This window comes from Danio rerio, chromosome 2 (genome assembly GCF_049306965.1).
Source record: "Danio rerio strain Tuebingen ecotype United States chromosome 2, GRCz12tu, whole genome shotgun sequence".
In the NCBI taxonomy this organism is placed as follows: Eukaryota; Metazoa; Chordata; class Actinopteri; order Cypriniformes; family Danionidae; genus Danio; species Danio rerio.
Window position 1 is genome coordinate 49,670,001 of NC_133177.1, and position 26,777 is coordinate 49,696,777.

The 26,777-nt window shown below is 35.2% G+C and overlaps 1 protein-coding gene across 3 annotated transcripts in view; it reads left to right on the forward strand.

Annotated features, from left to right (window-relative positions):
• ephb1 (EPH receptor B1) overlaps positions 1 to 26,777 on the forward strand; it is a 550,777-nt gene that overhangs the window by 243,927 nt on the left and 280,073 nt on the right. The gene's annotated exons all lie outside the window — the stretch shown is intronic.

Below are 26,777 nucleotides of genomic sequence, written 5' to 3' on the forward strand. Positions count from 1 at the left end.
GTTCTTCAGAGAGCGGCTGCTGTAATGACAGTGCTCGACCTGCACACAAACATACAGCTTCATTGAACTCTCAACAATGGCATGAAATGTGTGTGTGTGTGTGTGTGTGTGTGTGTGTGTGTGTGTGTGTGTGTGTGTGTGTGTGTGTGTGTGTGTGTTTTGTGTGCTTACTTTATTGAAGTTTCTGTGAAAAGTAAAGAAGCCAGTAGCGTGTATTGTAGCCCTCTACTGTTATTGAGTCAAAATAACTAACAGCTCAACAACACAGTGTCTTTATTTTATTTTGAGTTCTGTAGCTCCACCCACACTGACATCTCATTGGTCTAGAATCAATTCACTTCACAATAATATAAAACAGGGCGAGGCAGTGGAGCAGTAGGTAGTGCTGTCGCCTCACAGCAAGAAGATCGCTGGTTCGATCCTCGGCTCAGTTGACGTTTCTGTGTGGAGTTTGCATGTTCTCCCTGCATTCGCGTGGGTTTTGTCCGGGTGCTCCGGTTTCCCCCACAGTCCAAAGACATGCGGTACAGGTGATTTGGCTAGGCTAAATTGTCGGTAGTGTGTGTGTGTGTGTGTGTGTGTGTGTGTGTGAATGATTCCCAGAGATGGGTTGCGGCTGGAAGAGAATCCGCTGTGTAAAAATGTGCTGGATAAGTTTGCAGTTCATTCCGCTGTGGTGACCCCGGATTAATAAAGGGACTAAGCCAACAAGAAAATGAATGAATGAATAATATAAAACATCGGCTGCAGTTTAGTTACCTCAAGCTTTTTCTCTTTCTCTGGAAAGCTGGAAGTTGGAACTGTAGTTAGTTATTTAGTCTTTATTTATTTCTGCAATTTTATTTCTGCAATTTGAGAAGCATTCATTCATTCATTCATTCATTCATTTATTTTCCTTCAGCTTAGTCTCTATTTCAGAGGTTATGAACCACCACAGCAAAATGAACCGCCAACTATTCTGACATATGTTTAACAAAGTCGATGACCTTCCAATCCAACCCAGTACTCGGAAACACACTCGCATTTATACACACACTCATACACTAAGGCCAATTTATTTTCACAATGAGAACATGCAAACTCCACACAAAAATGACAACTGACCCAGACGAGACTCAAACCAGTGACCTTATTCTTGCCATTAAAAAAAAATATATATATATATATATATATTTGTAGAGCAACCCATGATCATTAATATTTTAATGAACTTTAAAAGGTGGAACTGTCCGAGGTATGAAAAAAGCAAGTGATGCATCAAAGTTTGAGTGAATTAAAATAAATAAATAAATAAATAATATAATATCATGAGGTTGTTCCAGTTTTTGTTTTTGTGAATCCGCGAGAGGCCGCTGTGTGCACGCCATTTGCACCTGCGATGTTCTCACCTGAACCCACCAGAGGCCGCTGTCGAACCCACCCTTCTCCTTCCCTGAACCCAGTCAATTTTACCGATTGATCCACCCACCAGCTTACTTCCCTAAACCCAACCAACAATTAACAAAAGCCGTCCAGAAAAAGAAAATCCATCGTCTGATTTTTACCATGTTTTCGGATTTTACCACATTTTCACCCTGTTATGAACTTGTTCACTTTGTTTTTTGGATTCTGTTTTTGTCTGAGGTAAGCGCTCAGCCAGTAAGTGCTAAAAGGAACTGCGTCATACCGCCCTGTAGCGTTCGCTTAAAAAAATTTGTAGCCATTTGTACCTCCGGCTACATAATTTATGGTCTCCAGAAACGTCCGAAATACGTTTCAATGTACGTAATACGTTTTCAGAATGAGCCTGGGTTGGAATGATGTTATGGTCAGTTTCTTTTGACCGCCCCTGTCATTTTAAAGAACATCACAACGGCGAACAAGTCAAGTATAAAAGCCTCCTCCGCTCTGTCAGGTCCGCAACGTGGTGCCAGGCACTCAATCCCCATTCTGGGGACCAGGACATACACACATACACTACAAACAATTTAGCTTACCCATTTCATCTATAGCGCATGACTTTGGACTGTGGAGGAAACCAGAGCACCCGGAGGAAACCCATGCGAACCCACTGTGCCACCTTGCCACCCTTTAAACCCTCTTACATGCACAAAAATGAAAACAAATCAAACAACATTCAATTACCTCCCCACTAAACACAAAACATGAGAACATTTTAAAAAACAAACGGCTCCCTCCTCATCACATGTCTCTGTACATTGGTCTCAGTAGTTTAACAGTCACCACTCTCTAAGTTCAACAGTGTCGCAAAACAAATACAACACAAGTTCTCACAAAGAAACAAAACCATTCTGGTAAACAGGAGACTAACTGAACGATTGTCCAGTCCGATTTAAATGGACTCCACCAACACGCCAGCAAGTTTCCTAGTGGGTTTGGGTTTGTTTTGTTTTTTCAGCCTTATGATGGCTTGCTTCCCTGATAGTGACAGCTCTTTGAATCTCAGCTTGAGAGTTGACAGTAACTGACCCCAAATGCAAGTAGCACACTTGAAATAAACACACAACATTTTATCTGCTCATTGTAATTGGGATAATGAGGGAATAACAGACACTTAGCCACGGAACAGCTTAGAAGTCAATTATCCAATTATTTTTGGACCCTTAACAAGTGGGAGGCACATATGCAAACTGTTGTAATTCCTACAGCGTTCACCTGATTTGAATTCAAATACCCTCAAATTAAAGCTGACAGTCTGCAGTAAAAAAACAAAAATGGTTTGTAATGACTCCACCAATATGCCAACAGTTACCCCGTGTAGACACCAGATTCACTGCACTCCTTTTGCAGTCCTAATGGGACCAGTCGGAAAGACAGCGGGGAGAAGAGAACCAGAACATAAAGAAGAGCATACAACAACACAACAAAAACTCACTAGCTTCAATCAAATAGCATTTCTTTTTCATTATTTCTTTCTGAAAAAGATACATAACATTGGCAAAATACCATACAGTCACTAATGAAAGACATGGGGGTATTTTATTATGAGGACTACAATATTTGATGCAGTTTGTTATTTATAATTACAACAGCTGTATTTCCAAGTTTAATATATCTATATTTATATCTATCTATATTTATCATTTTAAATTATGCATGCAAGAATGTTAAAATGAGTTTGAACCCTTGTTTGTGTGTTTGTTACGTATTATGTTATGTAACAAGCACAATATAATGTTTAACAAACACACAAACAATCATGTTTTGATATGTGATTTGTCATTGTTGTTCTTTTTATTAAGAAATATATAAATATTTCAATTACTGTAATAAAATAGGATAACAAAACATTTTAAATAAGATCTAAAGCTAATAATTTAACTTATTATGTATTTTCTATAATAACAATAGGTAACTTGATATATTAGCAAAAACTCTGAGACTTGCAGGACCTTATCCATTTGACCAGCTGTGCTTTAATATTAATAATAATAATAGTGAACACAGATGGTGACCAGAAGCTGCACACACACAGGCATCTGACAGTGATGGACAGGAGGTGTAGTGTGAGGAAATCCATTAGCTCATCATGTCCCGTACAGACAGACACTTTCCTTCTCTAATTACCGGCTCTGCTGAGGTAAACACCCTAAGGTGAAGCATTACAAACACCATGTGTTAAACTGGACCACTTTTATTGTAGCATCTTTTTCATTCATAAACATTCTTCGCATTTCATTTAAAAAATTTATTTATTTTATTTTATTTTTTATTTTTTTATATAAAATGTTTAATGTTTATTTTATTATTTTATTTTATTTTTATTTCTTTATACATTTTTAAAATTTAATTTAAAATAATTATTTTTCATTTAAGAAAATTGTATTACTTTTATTTTTTTTTTTCATTTTTATTATTTTTTGTTTTGTTTTATTGTATTTAGTAGTTTTATCATTGTTATGTTATTCATACATTTTTATTGTATTAATGTTTATTTTTATGCTTTTATTTTAACAATTTTATACGTTTAATTTTTTTATTTAATTTTTTAAAAATTTATTTATGAATGTTTATTTTTTATAATTTATTTTATTTTATAAATTATGTGTATTTTATTTTATTCTCTTTTTTAATTTTTTAAAATTTTTATTTTAAATGTAATTTTAGTGATTTTTATTTTCTTTGTTCCTTTTACATTATTATTTTTTGTTTTGTTTTAATAATTTTATATTCTATTTAGTAGTTTTTATTTTAGCAATGTTTATTTAATTTAATTTATTTTATTTCTTTATACATTTTTATTTCTTATTTTATTTCATTTTAATTGTATTTTATTGGTTTATTTTTATTTTAATATTTATTTCATCAGTTATTTTTTTATTCTATTCTATTTATTATTGTTATTTTTAAGTATTTAATATTATTTTATTTTATACATTTTATTTTTTTATTAAATTTTTTTATATAATTTATTTTCTTTTGTTAATGTTTTTTATTTAACTTTATCTATTATTTTTTATTTTATTTTAATAATGTTTTTTTATTTTATTCTGATGCTAAATTGCTAAAATCACATTTTATTGTTTGAAACTACAGTTACATTTCTAATCTTGGGATCGCAGTTATTTTCAGTTTTTCTTCTTCTTTTTTTGACTATATATTATGAGCCATTGTTTTGTTTTTTTGCTGAATGGAGTGTTTTTCTCCTCTGTTTCTCTTGCCCTTTCTTACATATATCCTCATTTCTCCTTTCCACATTCTCCCTCCTCGGGGTCACATGTGAAGGTTTAACCATGTTCGTCCTTCACACGCACTATTAACTGATTTCACCATTCATTCAGAGCATTTGACGAATTCTCTCAGCTGCACACTCATATTTGTTCTCTTATAATACATCCAGCTATCCATTACCCCCACACCCCCCAACCCTTTCTCTTCAAGAAATCCCCCAAAATCCCCAATTGTAGCCTCTCCTACTGAAAGCCTAACGCGCGCAGTGGACAATTGTTGGCCTCTGTCTCTGTGACCCGTCCCTCACTCACAGGTCAGAGGTCAGACGCTTCTCCAGCAGCACATATTTAATTCATCATCCCATCTGTGTGTGTGTTGATTTTTTTTTCTGCTGTCACAGCACTCATACTTTAGCATGTGTGAATGTATTGATCGTGGCTGATCTGGAAGGGAAAGTGGACATTCGCTCCATATCAATCTGAATCTTGTCCCGTGGCTTGAGAAGGCAGAGTCTTTTCTTTGGCTTTGGCCTCATACGAAGCAGAAGCACTGACTGGCTGGATGTTTCTGACAGTTACATGTGAAAATGTTAAAGAAACAATTATATTAAAAATTGCTATTCGTTTCAATCTCTCCATCCTTCTATAGCATATTCATCCACACATTCATGAATTATACCTTTATCCAATCTCTTTTATATCCATTCATCCATCCACCCATCCATCCAACCTTCCTTCCTTCCTTCCTTCTTTCCTTCCTTCATTCCTTCTAAAGCTAACCCATCCTTCTATACTGTACATTTATCCTTCCATCCATTCTTTTATACCCAAATCTATCTACACCTTTATCCATCCATCTTTTTATATGTATGTACATTCATCCATCCATATATTTCTATATAGATCCATTCGTTTATCCATCCATCCATCCATCATTTTAGTTATACCCATCCTTCTATACATTTTTCCTTCCATCCATTCTTTTATACCTATATTCATGTACACCTTTATCCATCAATCCATCCATCAATCCTTCTATATGTATATACGTCCATTCATCTATCCTTCCATCCATATACATCTCTATTTATCCATCTGCTCATCCACCCATTCATCCATTCATCCATCCGTTCATTCTTCCTTCCTTCATTCCTTCCTTCCTTCCTTCCTAAGCTATACCCATCGTTCTATAACTTCTATCCATTCTTTTTTACACATATTCATCTACACTTTTATCCATCCATCCATCCATCCTTCTATACGTATATACATCTGTCCGTCCATCCATTCATCCATCCATCCATCCATCCATCCATCCATCCATCCATCCATATATTCCTATTTTCATCCATTCGTCCATCCATCCACATGTGCACCTATATCCATCCATCCACCCATTCATCCATCCTACTATATCTACAGTATGTCCACCCATTTATCCATCAATCAATCCTTCTATACCTATATCCATCCATCCGTTCATGCCAACATCTATTCATCCGTCTGTCCGTTCTGTTTTTCTGTCTTTTCGTCCTTCCATCTTTTCATCCTTCCGTTTCCATTATTTCATCCTTCCATCCTTCTATACCTATATACATCCATCCATCATTCTACACCTATATTCTTCCATCCATTTAGAAATACCTATATCCATCCAGCCATCTTTTTATACGAGCATCCATTCATGACTCCATTCTTCTATGTATTCATCCATCAATGCATTTTTCTATACCTATTTCCACCTATCCATCCTTCTATAAATATAACCATCCATCAATCATTTAATACCTACATCCATCCTTACTTTTATACCTATATCCACCCATCCGTCCGTCCATCCATCCATCCATCCATCCATCCATCCATCCATCCACCAAAAAAAAAATTTTATTAAAATTTGAGTCAACTCAAATAAGAAAACAGCAGCTAGTTGCCTTACAATTTTAAGTAGAGTTAACTTTTTTATTTTTTACAGTGCATAATTTATAATGTCACAAATATTACTTTTCATCAATTTATTTATTTATTTATTTATTTATTTATTTATTTATTTATTTATTTATTTATTTGTTTGTTTGAATCCAAAGAACATACAATGAGAATTTTTTTTTTTTTTTACTGATTTTTTTTTTTTTTTTTTTTACTGAATTTTTTTTAAGAGCACTTTAACTTTAAGAGCAATATTACTTTTTTCTGACTTTGTCTCTGAGCCTCGTGATTCTCTTCAGTGGTTTTTCTGTATGTGCCAATTGAGCTGGCTGGTCTGCTTTTATTAAAAAAAAAAAAAAATAAAAAAATTTGTGTGTGAGTTAGATTAAAAAGGCCCTAATTGAGGTCTACCCAGTCTTTTTTTGCTCTTCTGTTCCTCTGAATGCATTTTAGCCTGCCATTCCCCTCTCTGACAAGCTTAACAAGGATGGTCAATATCTTTTGCTGTTTTCTCTAAGCTCAATCACATTCGTCCATCTGCCTGCATCTTTTCAGATGCTCTTTGCTCAATTTACTCTTTATTCAGGTTTCATTTTCCCCTCTTATTTTTTATCTCATCCATTCATTCTTGCTCAGACTGTTCCTCAATTCTACATTTGTTTGAATTGGCATCATTTTCAAGGTAAATCATCTAGGCATATTTTGTTATATACTATATTTAAAAGCTTGTGATTAGTTACTCTTTCATATAGTTCTTATGTTCATTAACGCTGCTTTTACACACAGTAAAAGCTTTAATAGTGTGTAAAATATTAATATAGAAATTACAAAAAAAAAAGTAATTTTCTGTTGGAATACATTTTAAAATGTGCTTATTGTCTGAGTATTTAAGGATAGTCATTTGGTGTTTGTTAAATATTTATTAAATAAATAAATAGATAAATAAATAAATGAATAAACAAGCAAACAAGCAAACAAACAAATAAATAAATAAATAAATAAATAAATAAATAAATAAATAAATAAATATGAAAAATGAACAAGCAAATAAATAAATAAATATCAAACAATCAAATAAATAAATAAACAAACAACAAATTCTATATTTTTCTATAATAATATACTTTAAAAACTTAACGTGTATTTTTTTTCCTTTTAAAGCAAAAATCTTTAATGATGATTTGCTCAAAATAGTTCTTACAAATATCAAAAATTAAAACTATGTGTAAGTGTAAATACTATTTTTTCCACACTATTTAATTAATATAAATGTCAAAAGAAAAGCTTATAGTGGAAATCCAAATGTAGATTTGTAAAGTGTTATATCTTTCATTTTTGATTAGTTCAATACCTATATAATCATTCATTCATAATTATAGTATATTCCAGGGGTCACCAATCTCGTTCCTGGAGGTCCACTGCCCTGCAGAGTTTAGCTCCAACTTGCCTCAACACACCCACTGGGTGATTAGCTTGTTCAGGAGTGTTTGATTAGGGTTGGAGCTAAAATAATAAAATAAAATAAAAAATTAAATTTAATTAATTAATTTGAATAAAAAACAAGATTATTTTGCTTACCCCATTGGCACATTGTTTGTAATTGTTATATATAACATAATGCAATATATTAATGTGTATGCAGTATAATATAATATAATATAATATAATATAATATAATATAATATAATATAATATAATATAATATAATATAATATAATAATATAATATAATATAATATAATATAATATAATATAATATAATATAATACAATACAGCATTTGGTAGATTTCTGTCTCACCAATGAATAAGCAGCTTGCTCTTCAGTCCTCCAATGAGCCTGAGGATGTTGCTGCTGTCTGTTGCAGAATCACATTTGAGAAGTCCAGACGTTTATTGATGTCTAAGAGCAGATATTGTACAGACGCCGCATATTTCCTCAGGGATTTCCACTCTCTCTTTTATAATCAAATCTGTCAGGAGGAAAAGACAGAAAAGAAAAAAAAAACACAGCTTGCAGACATGCGGAGAATCTTTCGTAGGTCAGAATATATTTAATCTCTTTTTCTTTTCTCAACTGTGTTCATATTAGCTTTTCCACTTTAAAGAGACGTGGTTCTTGGTCCTGTTACTTTAAGTTAAGGTGTCTTGCAAATGTTTTTCGATGAATTTATACAATGGAGCCTTTTCACAATACAGTTATGACACGTTTGATGGTCATCAGCATTCAGAAACCTTGTTTTAAACATTTAGATTTTTATTTTAAGTGTATGTACATGTATAAAGCTATACTTTGTGTTCTATCATCTTTGCATCAAATTAAAATAAGTTACAAGAAAGAAAAAAAAAAGTTGTACTTTCCCAATGTAAATGTAAAGTTGGTAACATGGAGGTGAAGTTCCAGATGCAGCTTTATTTAGGCAAAGGAATAGTCAGACAGGCAGGTTCAACAGGAGCAAACAGTACAACATGGGTAATCCAATACAGTAAAACATTGAAAGGCAAGACAAGGAAAAAACACTAAGAACTTCTCACAACAGAGAAAACATAGAGGAGGACAACAACAACAACAACAACAACAACAACAACAACAACAACAACAACAACAACAACAACACAACAGAGGAAACATGGAGGAGGAAATAACAACAACAACAGAGGAAACATGGATAAGAAAAGTGGTCAGGCGCCACAATTTGCTTTCACCAGACCTGAGATCTCTCTAATACCCACAAATCTCTCTGAATGGTGGAGGACACCATATAAAAACCATAGGAGCTTCATTGACGACCCTTTCCCTACACCTCAAAATCATTTTAAAGTTGGGCAAACTTCACATATTAGACCTTACTTTCCTAATTAAATAATAAAAAATCAAGATGTGATTATATTTTATTTTGGTAAAACAAGTGTAATCTAGAGCAGTGTTTCTCAACTGGTGGGTCGCAACCCAAAAGTGGGTCACGGGAACATTGTCAGTGGGTCGCAGTGTGTGTGGTCCAAAAAAAAAAAAAGTTTATTTTTTTTACTTATTTTGACTTTTATTTTGAAATGCTTGCACGGCAACCCTACCATTTGACATGTGAAATTTCATTTATATATAGCAAAAAATATGTCGAAGCGCAAGTACGACCTGAAAATGTAAAGTTTGGATTTACATATATTGACAACAAAAAAAGACTTAAAGCCTCAGTGTGTCATAAGTAGCGAGGTGCTCTCACAAGAGAGCATGAAACCTTCTAAATTAAAATGACATTTAGAAACGAGACAACGTGTTTTATTAACAATTCAGTTTAGTTCATGGTAACTGAACTTTTCCTTACCCTAACCACCATTTACAGTATTTGTTGTTTTACTTTGTAATATTTCTAAAATTTGATACATTTTGTTAATTGACAGCAATAAAATATTGTTTATTTGTAAGTCTTGGTGATTTTCTTATGATTTATCTGTCACTGCTTGTGTATGTAAACAAATAAATACAAATTAATTATAATTCCTAAAATTGTATTATAGTTCCTAAAAATTTGAGTCGCGGCTTGATGACCATGTAAAACTGTGGGTCCCATGGCCAAACCAGTTGAGAACCCCTGATCTAGAGGCTTTAGTCTTTAAGCCACTTCTGATACCAAATGATCAACTAGAAGTCAAGTTATTATTTGTAGCTCCTAAAACTTGGATAGGCAACAAGACTTTTGTCAAACAGAATAGTATACGATATTGATTAAATTCAATTCAGCGGAATTTCAATCAATAAATCGATATTAATGTGATAGGTCACCCACATATTAAAATGATGCTATTAATTACTCACCCTCGAGTTGTATTTTAATAAGGTAACTTAAAAAATAATAATAATACATAAATTATGGAGAAATTTAAATTGCATGCAGATATTCAAAACTTCATGTTTATTTATTGTTGCACTGCTATCATTTACATTTGCACAACCCTGAACACCCAAGCCGTGTGATGTAATTTTTGCAAATGGCAAGCACCAGTTTTATAAGTGTAACTTTAATCTAGTGTGTTTTTAGAGCACACTGGTGTGCAACTTTAAGTTGAACTCAAGGTTAAGTATACTTCTGGGCCCAATTATCAAGAGGAAAGTGAGAGAGGATGTGGCACTGTCTCTTTTCGTGCGCATTAAGAGCACTGTTCTCTAAAGAGTGATGGCCCACACTAGCACTACACAAAGTGCAATCTCTCGCACACTTCAGGACACGGGATGCATGTGTTTGAAAGCCATTTTTTTCTGTGTTAAGTGCTTTGGGTCACTTAAGAACCCATATGGATGCGAGTTTGTGTTTGTAAAGTCTGTCGGCAGTGGGCTTGTAGGTAGTTTTGAGTTAACACTTAGTGACAAGTGGCAGCACGCAAGCTTTTTTTTTTTTTGCTCGCTCCCCTATCGAGGTGTGTGTGAGAATAGATGTTCTCTCTGCATTTTCTGCCTTTAGATCACTTAAGTGGATGTACACGAGAATATCTGCCCTTCTTTCTTGTATATTTAATGTCTTATTCTCTTTTATATTTGGCAAAAGCGCTGCATATAAAGTACATGCTACACACCCGAGGCCATTTTCCAGGGGGTGATTTAAGGTGCCTTGTGTCCTGTCCTAAAACCCTCTTTTTTTATATTTATTTATTTTTTTTTATATATATATAAAGCAGTCTGAGATCTCTTAGTGTTGTGATGTCTAGTCACACAGAGCCAAACTTCTGAGTGCTGGTAAATATCCTGGTTCACTTTGCAATTTAAGGACTGGTGACTCAAACAGGAAGAGATTTAAGGCTGGATTCCATTACAGATTTGTGCTAAACGTATTGTATATTTGCAAAGGCACATTTGTACTCTATGCAAACTGATCAAGAATAGCAAAGAGCAGCTAATTTACATTACCGCTGATCTAACAGCACCTTGAACAGCAAAAGGAAATTGTATTAGTCTCAATCAAGAGCTAAATGCAAAATGTTCATATTGGTTCTGCTTTTCTGATGGAAAATTAAACTGTTATATTAGATTAATTGTATTGTTAAAGTATTGTGTTTGCCTTTCTACTCAAACAAACAAGCAAAAAAAAAAAAAAAAAAAAAAAACCTACCTAGTTAACCTAATTAACCTAGTTAAGCCTTTAAATGTCACTTTAAGCTGTATAGAAGTGTCTTGAACAATTTCTAGTCAGATATTATTTACTGTCATCATGGCAAAGATAAAATAAATCAGTTATTAGAAATTAGTTGTTAATTATGGATGAAAATTAATATTACGATGTCTTAGTTACCTCCCTGACTCATTACTCCTCCTTTCTGCTTCATAGCCATGCTTAGTCAAAGTATCAATATTCATGTTTCGGTTGCACATGAAGAATAGCAAACTTGCGTGTGCAAAAGACGCCAAACGTGAATGACCCCTAACGTCTATACACTTGCATAAAGTAAATCTTGTCTTAAAGCTTTTACTGGGGCACTTTTTTTAGTCTCCTCATGCCGCCACCCATTGCCCATTCCTAAATCCACCACTGGTTACTAGAGAGCTGTAAATCCTCTGCCCTTTTTTGAAAAGGAGGCGGGGAACAGCCGCTCATTTGCATTTAAAGATACAAACTAGAAAAATAGTTTTGATTCTAACTAAAACGTGGCATTTATAGCAGCGTTTAATACGGAGGTCTGCAAACCGTTATTCAGCAAAGAGCCATGTCCGATTTATATATATTTTTTTATCTAATGCATTTTTTAAAAGAGCCATTTGGGGTGTGTGTGTGTATATAACAAAACCATTTATATATAATCAAAACCTTTATTTATGTTCACGCACAACTCAAAAATAAACAAATATGACACATTACAATGTACGAAGAAAGGACAAAATTTTAGTTTTGCCGTTTTGCTGTAGAAAATACAATATAAATGGAATTGTAATTTTATTTTCAATAGGAAAAGGATTTCTAGTGATGGTTATAATTTTTTAAACTTTAGAACATTATTGAAGAGAGACAGCTGGAGAGCCACATATTTTTGGTCAAGGAGCCACATGTGGCTCCCGAGCCATAGGTTTCCTACCCCTGGTTTAATACATAATCAAACTGGATGAATCTCAGGACACTTGAATGTAACTGGAAAAGCTGTGATAAGTTTAGCACTGGGCTTTTGCGTTTTTTTGGCTTATTCCACATATTGGACGACACACTTAATTGTATTTATGAACACTTTCGTTTGTTCATAAATACAATTTATGTACCGTCTATGTATACTATAAGTCTTTAAAGGAGATTCTGTTGTTGTTTTTAATCAACAACCTCTCCTGGAAAGTCCTTTTCTCTGTTTTTTGACTTTAGTAGTTCACACCAACATAAAATGACTTTCTATTTTCAGAATACACCATCTTTATATAAAAATAAAAAAAAAAACACATATTTTATGTAAATCTAAGCCTTTTGATAATACTCATCTATTCTCTTTCAGCAGAAATAGTCTTGGTCCAACAGGTATTCTGTTCACTCTCTCACTTTTTTTCTGCGCTAATGTTTTGGAAAATTTGCAGATGGGATATAAATATGGTAATGGAGTACTACTTTTTTTTTTTTTTCTTTTGTGAATAATGACATTGAGATTCCGCAGATCCTTCTGCAGCCCACCGTGTGTGAAGGTTTTCGAAAGAACAGAAGGTTCTGCTATTATTACCTTGAGAGTTCTTATAGTACAGAAGGCCTTGGCTCAGTGGCTTGCTTGTTTGTGTCTCTCATACCGAACATTTGGTTGCTCTAATTACAGCGAAAAACCTTGGGTTTGCTAAGGAGCACACAGGGTCTCTATAGCTGCACTCACATTTATTTTTTTGCCCCATTAAATGAATATAGTAGACAAGCACATGCAACAAGTTTTGCATGTCATTGCATTCCAGAGTTTAAGCTTGGTGAGTTCTCACCCGCAAAATCTAATCATGGGATTGCATGAGACCAATAGAAGATCAAAACGTCTTTTTTCTGCATGTACATAAATGTAAAATATGGAGTAGCTGCTCGTTTTATCAATAGCTATGTTTCCATCCAAGGATGCTAAATTAATTTGTGCACATAACTGGAATATTGCATAAAAGATTTGTGAATAATGCAGTGGTTCATACAGCTGCAATCATAATTATTAAACCCCCTGAATTACCCCCCACCCCCACCCCCGGGGTTTTTTTTTTGTACAATTTCTGTTTAACGAGGAGAAAATTTTTCAACACATTTCTAAACATAATAGTTTTAATAACACATTTCTAAACATAATAGTTTTAATAACACATTTCTAATAACTGATTAATTTTATCTTTGCCATGATGAGAGTACATAATATTTTACCAGATATTTTTCAAGACACTTCTATACAGCTCAAAGTGACATTTAAAGGCTTAACTAGGTTGATTAGGTTAACTAGGAGGAAAGGGTAATTAGAAAAGTTATTGTATATTGATGTTTTGTAGACTATCACAAAAATATTGCTTAATGGGGCTAATAATTTTGACCTTAAAATTGTAAAAAAAAAATAAAAACTGCTTTTATTCTAGCCGAAATAAAATAAATAAGACTTTCTCTAGAATTAAAAAAAAAATATTATCAGACATACTGTGAGATTTTACAACTTTGACACTCAAACCCTTGAAGTAATGTAGCAGCTTTTACATTTACATTTAGTCATTTAGCAGACGCTTTTATCCAAAGCGACTTACAAATGAGGACAAGGAAGCAATTTACACAACTAAGAGCAACAATAAATAAGTGCTATAGGCAAGTTTCAGGTCTGTAAAGTCTAAGAAGGGAAGTATTAGTAGTATTAGTTTTTATTTTTTTATTTTGTACAGTTAGTGTGATATTCAAAGAGGCAATTGCAGATTAGGAAGTGAAGTGGAGACTAAATAGTTGAGTTTTAAGTCGTTTCTTGAAAGTAGCGAGTGACTCTGCTGTTCTGATGCAGTTAGGGAGTTCATTCCACCAACTGGGCAGATTGAGCGTGAGCGTTCGCGAAAGTGATTTCTTCCCTCTTTGGGATGAAACCACGAGGCGACGTTCATTCACAGAACGCAAGTTTCTGGAGGGCACATAGATCTGCAGAAGTGAGAGCAGATAAGAAGGAGCAAGGCCAGAGGTCACTTTGTAGGCAAACATCAGAGCTTTGAATTTGATGCGAGCAGCAACTGGCAGCCAGTGCAAACGGACTAGCAGCGGAGTGACATGTGCTCGTTTAGGTTCATTGAAGACAACTCGTGCTGCTGCATTCTGGAGCAGTTGAAGAGGCTTGATAGAGTTAGCTGGAAGCCCCGCTAGTAGAGAGTTGCAGTAATCCAGTTTGGAGAGAACAAGAGCTTGAACAAGGAGTTGAGCTGCATGTTCAGATAAGAAGGGTCGGATCTTTCTGATGTTATAGAGTGCGAATCTGCACGATCGAGCAGTTCTAGAAATGTGGTCAGAGAAGTTTAGTTGGTCATCAATCATTACTCCAAGGCTTTTCACCTTTTTCTTTTATGCCATACACAGTACAAATGCATTTAAATAGGCTATTTATAGGTAAAATTTCAACCAATTTATGTATCCTATTTTTTTCACAAGCTTTGGAGATTACAATTGTCAAACTGAAGATTAAACCATTATTCAAAGTGAATGTTGGAACGTTTGAAAGAAATAGGGCATAGAAGACTTAACGGGAATAGAACACAACCTAAAACTAACTACAGCTCTAGATGAGAAGTTGCAACCGCGCACGTTTGCGACACAGTTTGTGAATGTTCATCGGAACATTCCTTGTTCGTTCCTTGTAGAAAGGACTTCTGTATTATATGAGTTTTCATTTTCAGCATGATAATGATCCTTTAATTGCAGGTGAAATCCTATTTAGAGAAAGAAAACAGCTGATGAAATGGAGACAGTCATGAAATGGCCTCCACAGGGTCCAGTCCTGAAAATTATAGAGGCAGTATGAGATCACCTAGACAGAAAAAGAAAGATATGACACTCCAAACCTAAAGAAGAACTCTGGAAGGTGCTAAAAGAAGTCTCATGTTACATAGCACATCATTTCAGAAAATGTTAAGACAATTAGAACAAAACAGTTCAAATCATGGTTGTTTTTAATAAAGGGACTTGTTGATTATATATTGTGCCAAAGCCTCAGTCCAACAATGCTGGTGTAGAGCTTAAGACTTTTACACAGTATTGTATATAGCATTTAGAAAATTTGCTATATTGTGAGAAATAGCTACATCAGATATTTCCCCAGTATCATGCAACCCTGCTTCATAAGTAGTGGGGCAAAATCACTTAAATAATCCGTTTATTGTTTTTATTTATCCATGTACTGTACTGTAGATTATATTACGGATCCAAATGTGAAGTACTTTGACCTTTTTTTGTATTATTTGCTATCTTTTACCTCATAAACGGCACAAATATCTCCCGTTGGTCCTATTTGGACGGTCCTGTCTCTTTCTCTTTCTCGGCTGGAGACTGATATGATGAATGATTGTTTATGGGAGCCATCATGTTGGAGTCCTAACAGCGGTAGGCACTGGGTTTTTGGGGGGCAGAACTGGCTCTCTGTAACTCATGGTCATTAACACAATGCATTAAGTGCTAAACCACCCCCTGCCTCCATCTTTTATGTCTCTATTAAACGACAAATAAAATATGACACGTTTGTACAGCTTCAGTGGAGCTCACCATGGGGAGGTTGGTCAGTCAGTGAATGTTCCAACACAGGAGGCCTGTCATAAAACATTGACTTTGTGTAGAACTGATACATCCGTTTATTTGGAGATGGAATCAGAATTTCACCAGTCTATAATGGCCATTTTGTAAATAATAAACTTCACGAGAGTGTATTATATTGTCAGGAGACACAGGTTTAATTTAGTTTTGTTTATTATCTTTTAAAAAGATGGTAACCATCAATTTTCATTATAATATATATGTTTTATTGTTCTTTTGAGGGAAAAAGTAAATCAACTTTGATTTCTGCATCTGGAATTAACACTAGTATTGTCCATGTTATATTTGTATTCTTATTTTTTGTAAGATACAAAGAACATGTTCATCTAATCATACCTCTAGTTAAACTCCTTTAGTATTTATTAATTATTATTAGAATCTATTAAATAAAAACATTTCTGTTGTGTTAAAAACATTCTATTGTGGAAGCCAGTTTATACTAGTTAACTACTAGTTCATTCATTCATTCGTTCAATTTCATCTGCTTTTCTGGGGCCAGGTCATGGGGGCAGCAATCTTAGGAGAGAACCTAAGACTTCCCTCTCCCCAGACAATTCCTCCAGCTCCTCTGGGGGGATCCTGAGGCGTTCCCAGGCCAGCCGAGAGACATATTCCCTTTAGCGTGTCTTGGGTCTTACCCGAGGCCTTGTCTTGGTGGGACATGTCTGGAACACCTCCATAGGTAGGCATCCAGGAGGCATCCGAAACAGATGCCTGAGCCACCTCAGCTGACTTCTCTCAATGTGGAGGAGCAGCGGCTCTACCCTGAGCTTCTCCCGGGTGACAGAGCTCCTCACCCTATCTATAAGTGCACCCTGCCACCCTGCGAAGAAAGCTCATGTTGGTCACTTGTATTAGAGATCTTTTCCCTTTGGTCATGACCCAAAGCTCATGACCACAGGTGAGAGTAGGAATGAAGATTGACCGGTAAATTAAGAGCATTGTACATTAAGTACATTAAGTACATTGACTGCATTACTGCTGCCTCTGCACCAATCCGCCTGTCAATCTCACGTTCCATCCTTCTCTCACTCGTGAACAAAACCCTAAGATACTTGATCTCCTCCACCTGTCGTAAGGACTTTCCCCCAACCTGGAGATAGCAAGCCACCTCTTTCCGGTGGAGCACCGTGGCCTTGGACTTGGAGGTGCTGATTCTTATTCAAGCCATGTCACACTCTGCAGCAAACCACCCCAGTGCATGCTAAAGGTCTATATTCGATGAAGCCAACAGAAAAACATTGTCTGCGAATAACAGAGGTGAAATCTTGTGGTCCCCGAACCAGACCCCCTCCAGCCCAAGGCTGTGCATTGAAGTTCTGTCCATAAAAATTATGAACAAAATTGGTGACAACTAACTAGTAGTTAATTATTTAAATATACTTTAGACAAACTGAAAAAAAATCTGCATTTTAACATTCTGAATTGTAATATTCAGCAATATACTAGATATATGGCGGTGTATGATAGAGCTGGGCGATTTGACCTAAACTCAAAATCTCGATTTATTGAATATATATTAACTCGAGTACAATTAATGAACGATTATTTTATTGTTTATTGTGCATCATCCTACTTAACCAGAGTAGATCAGACCAGATGTGGCTGCAATTGTCACGGTCGGTTGAGGGTAAAAAAGGAGCGAGGACCCAATTGAAGATAATTAAGGATTTATTTTAGAATACAAATAAAACAAAAAGGCAAAAACAAACTACCCCTAAGGGGGAAAACATGAATAAAAGGCAAAAACAAACTTGACAGGGCTGGCAGGAAAAAAATAGGACTGGAAACAACAAGACAGAGAAATATCGACGACGAACTGGCACAGGACAGCAGACATGAGGGGTTTATAAGCTGTAGAAAATTAACACACAAACAGATGAACATAATTAACTAATAAAGGGTTAACAAGGAAGGTGGGACTTGACAATAGATGGGAGAGCGCATGACAGAGACAACACAAGCCATGCACTCACATAAAACAGGACAAGAACATGCAGCCAATGAGAGAACTCATGAACCGCATGTTCATGACAACACAAGCACGACTCTGAAGCACACAACAAAAGCACATGACCACAATGTAAACACAGAGCCACGTGCTTTGACAACAGACGCAAGACATGAGTGCACGATAGATAAACACCTTACCGTGCGCTCACACATATGCAACACGCATGCTTCATCTCAGCCTCAACCAAAACCGAAAGCAACTAGACGAAGACGCTGAGAATGAAGCAGCGCAATGCTGACAGAATAACACAAACACGAGTACAAGAGTGCGTTTGTCTGTCTTGTTTGCCACATCAAGCGGGAGCGCGCAGGCTCTGCGCACACCCACGAAGGCGCGCGCACACGGAGACACACACAATGACAGAAACAAGTGCTCGACCCAAGAAAACTCAAGCCGTGCACAACAGGACAGGACTAGACATGACTAGTGTCCAGACTCTGCCAACCAAAACAAGAATTTACATGACCAGAGTGGCAGAACCCTGACAGCAATATGGCCAGTCTGCAATAACACTTCCGAAACACTAGCTGGCAGGGGGTTTTTAAGTTCCCCTGTGCCAATTTTTGTAGGGGGTGTTTTGTTTTTACTGAAAGATACCTTAATGTATAAGTAGCTCAAACTCGCTCATTCTGAGGTGAGAACCAGCAGACATGCAAAAACTTTAATCATGAAGTTAACCAAAAACAAAAGTTTCAAACTGGAGCTACTCCACAAGACTTCACACTTTTAAACACTCGCTGCTCTCCCACAGCTCTCTGTGCCATCCACACTTGTCAACGATATCAAGCCGACCAATCACAGAGCTTACACTACGCATCTTCGCAACGTGTAGATATAGTTTTTGAGAAGTACGCATCAGTGTCTGTCTGTCCTGGCAAGGGGTATGTGACCAAGCGAAGGCTGCGCCAGACTATACATTTGTGCCTGATGCAGAAGTATAAAACAAGCATGTGACTCTACACGCGTTAGGGAAAGTAATCGGAAAAAACAACCTACAAAAATTACATCAATTATCGGTTCTGAATGTCAATTTTGATTACTTTTCGATTAATCGCTTAGCCCTAGTATTTGAATATTTCAGTGTCTCACGATTAATTATTCGACAAATAAAATAAAATCTGTATTTTTTTATGAATTAATTTAGACTCATATTGTATTATATTTTACTTTATTTTATTTTATTGTACTTTTATATCTTATTATATTCATATATTCATTATATATTTTTTATTAATTTTTTATTCTATTTTTATTTTTTTATTCTTTTTTGTTCTATTATGTTCTATTATAATTTATGGCTTTATTTTATTTTATATTATTTTAAGTTGCTTTACTGTCCTCTTTTTATCTTGTTTTACTTTATTGTCAAAATATGTTTTTTTTATTATTAAATAATTTGACTCATTGGAACAAGAATTTTTTAATTCTTGTATACTGAAGTCAAGCAACATCTAGGCTTTTTGTGTAGTAGTATGCTGTTATTGCATTTATTTAAATACATATTATGGTTTATACAGATAGATATATAATTTATTTGTTCTTTTAATATATATATATATATATATATATATATATATATATATATATATATATATATATATATATATATATATATATATATATATATATATTTATTTATTTTTTGACAATTTACGAAAATATTGATAAATAGTATTAATTCATATTAATAAGGTTATTTAAAAAACACTTTGGTCAACACATTCTTTCAATAGGTATTTAAACTATTAATGAGCTTGTATATTGCATACTATTATATAACATTGTATATAATTGTGACGTCTCATATTAGTTACTGATGGACATATTACTTATATTAAACTATTAAACAGTTATCCATATTAAACTGAAAATGGCTATTAAAAATTGTTGCTTGCTTTTGATAGAGTTGAATCCATCCTCTGAATCAAGGAATCATTTTGGAACCAGTTCTCAGCCATCTTTAAGAGCTAGAATTCTTTATTTCTCTGCCATAAACCACTATAACAGCCATACCACTTTCTGAAAGAGTGAGAGAAAGGTTAAGAGCCTGAGATCAGTGTTCATGGACGACTTAATTATTTCCCTTTGGGCAGACAGGTTAGGTCTCTTGACCGCTGTTTTAACCCTGTTTACTCTCATCTCAGCTCTGAATTATTCAGCTTGAGAAGAGTCGCATGCGCAGAGGAAGTGAAATACACCCAGCCGTACATACAGGGCTATTTAAAGCCTTGTCATAGATGGGAAATGGATGTTGGATCCTGGAGAGTTCCATTATTGCAACGCTGACGGATGATGGAATACCTTTGTTTTGCTGCTGCTTTTTCTTTTCCTCCTTTTTTTTAGTTTTAAAGTCTCATGTGCCTTTCTGAAAGTGACAGGGTTGGAGGCCTTGTGCTTAGTGCATGTGCTTTGACATATCAAATCATGCTGCTCATGTGGGAAGTGGGAGTTCAAGTCTCATTGCATACTTTCTGAATACCATTTTTCCTTTTTCTCTACATCAGCTATATAGTTGCCATTTAAAAAGGACGAAAACAGCAGAGAAAAAAAAAAAAAAACTTTACTTTTTGCTTTTAATCCAACATTCCCTGTCAGATTTTTTCTCTCTACTCTCACATTAACCTTCCTGTCGTGTTCGGGTCAAATTTGACCGATTTACAACTTAAATCACTCATAAATATTGTGTTTTACATCTGATTGCCTCAAGGCCTTATGATATCCTCAACACTATGCATTTGAACATGAACATGCGATGATCACCTCTTTCATTGAATTTTAGGTGTTTTAATCAACCTGGTTACACCTGTGGTGTTTGCGGTCAAAAGTGACCGCCATAAGAAATGAATGGGTATCCTGTCTATATTCATCCATCAGACATAAAACATTTCTACACACACTATCCCAAATCACTCACCCACCCACTAACTCACCCACTCACTCACCCACCCACCCACTCACTTACTCACCCACTCACTCACCCACTCACTTACCCATTTCAGACTGAACAATATCTTTTTGCAGGTACACATATCTTTTACGAGCTTATGTGCTGATCCTCCAGCCTGGTCTCACAAGGAAATATAAGTATTTTACATTTTTTTCAGTTTAGTGGCTTGTTCTGTAAGAGGCCGAATTATCATATGCATTTGTTTATATGACAAAACATGTCTTTTTGACTCAAGAAGGTCCATATTGACTCCAAAGGCAGATACTGATAAGATCAGGACCTGGGGCCTCATGTACGAAGACTTGCGTGGAAATCATACTAAAACATTGCGTACGCACAAAGCTTTAAATGTGCGTACGCAGAAAAAACAATTAGATGTATGAAACACTGCGTACGCCGAATCCCACGCATATTCTTTTGTACATCCGAATGAACGTGAAACTGAGTGCAACATGCACGAGCACAAAACCCCTCCCTGCCTCCGCCCCCGTATGAATATGCTAATGACTCTACTTCGGCAAAACCCAACGAAAAAGCAAGCAAAAAGAGAAACTTTGAACAGAATGTGAATTGGAGGTGCTGCTTTCGGAGGTAGACCGGAGGGAAACGGTGTTTTTGCAAGTTTGTCCTCCGGAATTAACAACAAAAGAAAAAAATAGAGTGGGAGAGTTTAGCTGATGCGGGTAACACAGTTGGGTCTGAACATCGCACTGTGTGGATTTAAAAAACAAATTGTGCGATGTAAAGGTGTAAAATGTTGAAATACCCTTAACAGTCTCAGTGGCGCAGCTCGTAAAACGCATGTCATCATGTTTTGACACGTTCGAGCATGAACTCGGTTCGAATCCAGCGTCTGATGAACTCGTTCTTCTTTTTTTCCCCCCGCTACATATCAGATTTTTTTCACTATTTATCACGAGAAAGACAAGTAGGAATCATTAATAAGTTTGTGCATCATATTTCATTTGCACATTTATTGAAAGGAAATGTTTCTTATTCAAACATGCAAATTCATCTTCAGATGGTGCCTTTATAGCAATGTCCGTGAGGTAGATCGCTCCCATTACATTGGGAAAACCGGCGACCGCTGCAAATTGTGCTTTAATGTTTGGCTGGTCAACTGTATGGTATGGCAACCTTATATATCTGCTAGATGAACCTGTCTCATACAGCTGCCATTGCAAGCCTCAAAGACACTTTGTAGAGTGCAATTTAACACAACACTGCCTCTAGAAGCCGCCAATAGAAATAAAACAGACACGCACAAAAAATGTGCGTACGCCAGCTATAAAGCTGGCGTAGAGCTGCGCACATTCCCACGTTCATTTCATCATTAGTAAATCCAAACATGAGCGATTCTGAGCGTGAAACCTGGCGTACGCAAAGTTTTTGTGCGTACGCAGCGATTATACATGAGGCCCCTGGTGTTTGGACTTCAGGGGTTTTATGATGTGGTCACATGTTGATTGGTCAGTTTGAATGTCTTAGCATTTGGGCTTTAGTTACATGGTCGAGAAAAATACAGAATAGGTGGTAAACTTGAGCTCTGTCTCTTTTCCTGCTCTCTCTTTTCCTGGTCTGTCTTTTCCTGCTCTGCTCCTCTCCTCTGGAGTCGATCTTCTCTGACTCTACTGCAATCAGGCTAACTTCTGGGCCTACACTCTTTGTCTCTCTCTCTCTCCCCCTGTTTCTCTCCTTCTACCTCTGGTAACTTTAATTTTACATTTAAGCTGGGTACAATTTATGTCATACGTTTTATCATTTCATATTTTATCATTTTATACAGTTATTTGTAATTATTACAGTTGTAACTATAGAGAATTCTTGTCATTAAATCATCTCATTTTCAAGTATTTGTGAATTACTTTTGATTTAACATCAACACTTAATTGTTCCATATTGCAATACAATACAATCATATATATTAACGCTCTCCCACATTTATAGCTATTAATACTGACCTTATTTCCGTTTTTGGTATGAGATTGCAGAAGAATGGTCTGACTAGAAATGTACAGTTTTTTTACCATCATGCTGATAACTTTCTAGTCACTCGGCAGAACTACAGTTCGAACCACTGTGGTTAAAACCCATTCTTACAGTTCATATAAGTTCAGAAGTACAAAATTGTATGATTTTTAAAAGGAGGCGTGGCACCCAACCCGTAAACCCAATCATTAGTGGGGAAAAGCAAATTGTATAAAACTGCATGAACGAGATCGTACAAATTCATATGGATTAACTACTAAACCAATAAGTTATGAATTGCCATGAAAGTGTTGGATCCTGATAAAACAGTGTATCACATCTTCATACAGACTAGGTGTCTGTTATGTAGATCCATCTATGTGCAGCTTTCCTTTCTTATTTTTGCTTATTTATTTATTTCTCTCTCTCTGGAAAGAAGCACATAGAAGGAATTGTGTTCCCTTTCTTTCTTTCTTTCTTTCTTTCTTTCTTTCTTTCTTTCTTTCTTTCTTTCTTTCTTTCTTTCTTTCTTTCTTTCTTTCTTTCTTCCTTCCTTCCTTTCTTTCTTTCTTTCTTTCTTTCTTTCTTTCTTTCTTTCTTTCTTTCTTTCTTTCTTTCTTTCTTTCTTTCTTTCTTTCTGCCAATCTCCATTCAGCCAATCACTGAGTCTAGCAGCTTAGCAACTATTATTTTATTATATTAGACTGTTATTTTCCGCTCAAAAAATGACCAAAGTATAACTAGTACTAGTTCTGTATCCATGCTCACCGTACATACCCTCAGTCTCTATTCCCTATATTAGTATACTTGAAGGACTGAAAATTTGATCACTCAGAACACAGGAAAGGACAGCATTTTGTTTGTGCTTTGCTGGTTGCTAAATCAATCAGATGGATTAAAATTTAAATTTCTTTGGTCAGACCCTGTGATAGTTATTTTTGTTATCTGTCTATTTGTAATGAAGCAAAGTATTTTGATTTCTGTCATCTATTGTTCATTTTGTAATATATTTTCAGCGCCTATTTTTATTTTCATTGCAGTTATTTTATGTCTAATTCTATAAATTCGTGTTAAACACTACTTTGAGACATTGTTCACAGCGAAAGAATGTTTCATAAAAAAATTTGGTGTAGAAAAATGTTTTTTTGTGCTAATATAAGGGCTTTTAAAACAGAACGGTCAATTTTGACCGGGAACACTAAAGTAAGGGGCATTTTGCGAACATAACATAACAGGAGGGTTAAAGTTCGAGTTGAGTTTAAATTAATTATAGAATCATTATTTGTAGTGTATGGAGTCATTTCACAAAACTTTTCACCAATTCCAATGACCACATTTTATTTCTAAAACTGTAAGCTAAGACTATAGCTGCATCCCAAATGGCACACTATACACTATGCACTCATGCACTATGTACTTATGCACTTACAAACTCAACAGGATAGTATATGTATGTAGTGTCACCCCAAATGGCACACTAATGTTTTTTTTTTACTAAGCGGAAATTCAAACCGTTTCCCTGATGACGTTTGACGGTTACCAAATCAGTGAAATAAACAACCAAATTATCAAATAATACCTGCCGTGAGTATAAGCGCATTTACCATCGGGGGGCCCTATAATCACTCTCGTAGGAGAATTACGCTTTCACCATCCAAAATAAATAAAGTTATTTAACAAGTGCGTCCGATATCTCTACCTCTTCTGCTACGTAAGCAAACCTGTGGTCGTTGAGTGCGTGAAGTGTCCATCATTACACACTTAATTTTAGCGGCTGAATGAGTACATCATCCGGGTAATTACAGTTTTTCTCAGACGCTTTGGTGCATTTCTCACTACATTATTTACATTTGCACAACAGTTAATGCAAACTGCAAAACAATTAGTGCAAACTGCAAAACCTAGCTGATAACCTGCAAAAGCGTGTCACTTACTCAAAATGGATAGTTCATTCCTCAAAAGCAAGTATTGATGTCAATCAAAGTGTCAGTGTCATCAAAATGAAAAGTCCCGTCACCATTGTTTATGAACAAGATAGTCAAATGGCTTAGTCATGTTTTCATTATGACACTTTACTCTGTATATTTTTTCAATGCAAAAAGGTCAGATTTTGGTGACATGTCCTGAAAATGCTCAAGACAGCACTAGATACTATTAGCAAAGCCATTTGAACACTACAGTAAAGTTAGACATCACTGCATTTAGTAAGGTATCTGAGTACAAGACACTGAATATGTATGTTTCACATTTTTACTGCATTTGCTCTTTACAATTCTAATTTATTCACAGCATTGTGTAAAAGAATAAATACACCGTTATTTACAACAAACAAATTTCCTTTGGGTAGAGCTGTGCACAACTGTAGACAATATTGCAGTACATATTGGAACTGAACCTACAACATACACAGGTATGTAAATTACTCATCAAATTGTTCAATTTTTAAGACATTTTCAGGAAAATAAAGATTTACAATTTTTTTTATAAAATTTGCTTGACAGATTTTGACAATTAGTTCAACATTTTTGTATGTAATGACACAAGTAATGAAATGAGGACTGTTAGTTTTATATGGAATGACTATTCAGCATTTACAAGTTTAGTCAATTTTGACTGACATGACATAAGCAAATGATAATGTTATAAATAGCAGAGAGTTGTATGAAAGCAATTGATGCATGTCCAAAAGCATTTGCAATGTGTTGAAAAGAATGAGAAACTGCTACTAGGATGTGCACAAATGACTAATTGTTTTGAGAAATTCATTAACTATTGTGCAAATGTAAATAGTGTAGTGAGAAATGCACCAAAGCCACTGAGAAAAACTGTAAAGTGCACTTATTATTTTTTGAGTTTTCAGTGTGAATACACTACTTGCACTATTACAGTTTTTCTAGTTTGCTTTGACCTGGTTAAAGAAACTAGGTTCCTCTTCATTTTCCTCATCACTATCCCAGCAGAGCAGGTGACCGGTCTTGCAAATGTGTAAACCCTTTCTCATTGGGTTGACACATTTTCCCCACCATTTTTCCAAACAGTTAACACAGATGTCATTCAAGCAGTCCAAACTCCATTGTTTTAGTTTTGGTAACCAAACAGAATCCATCTATTCCTAACTATTAAAAGCTACCAACATCAGTGTGAAATCACTGAAGCACCGGTTTGACACTCCTTCACACAAATCTTCAATTAGCCATCATTCTTCAAACCTTATATAAACGATGGAAGGTCTGTGTTGTTCTGTGCCAGCATTGATGGAGGAGGTCAGTATGGCTATGTCCTATACTCCAAATAGTTTTGACTGTATATTAGTTTACATGTGTTTTCTCTAATATTTACAGTATTTTATTACTTTTGTCTGTTTTTTTTTATATACAGTATTTCAGTTTTCAGCCACAGTTTGAAAAATTTAATGAATTCAATATATATTCAATCAAAGAACATCTTATTCTTGATCCAATTCTTTGCAAAAAGGCGAATTTGACAGCCCAAATAGAGACAACAAATGC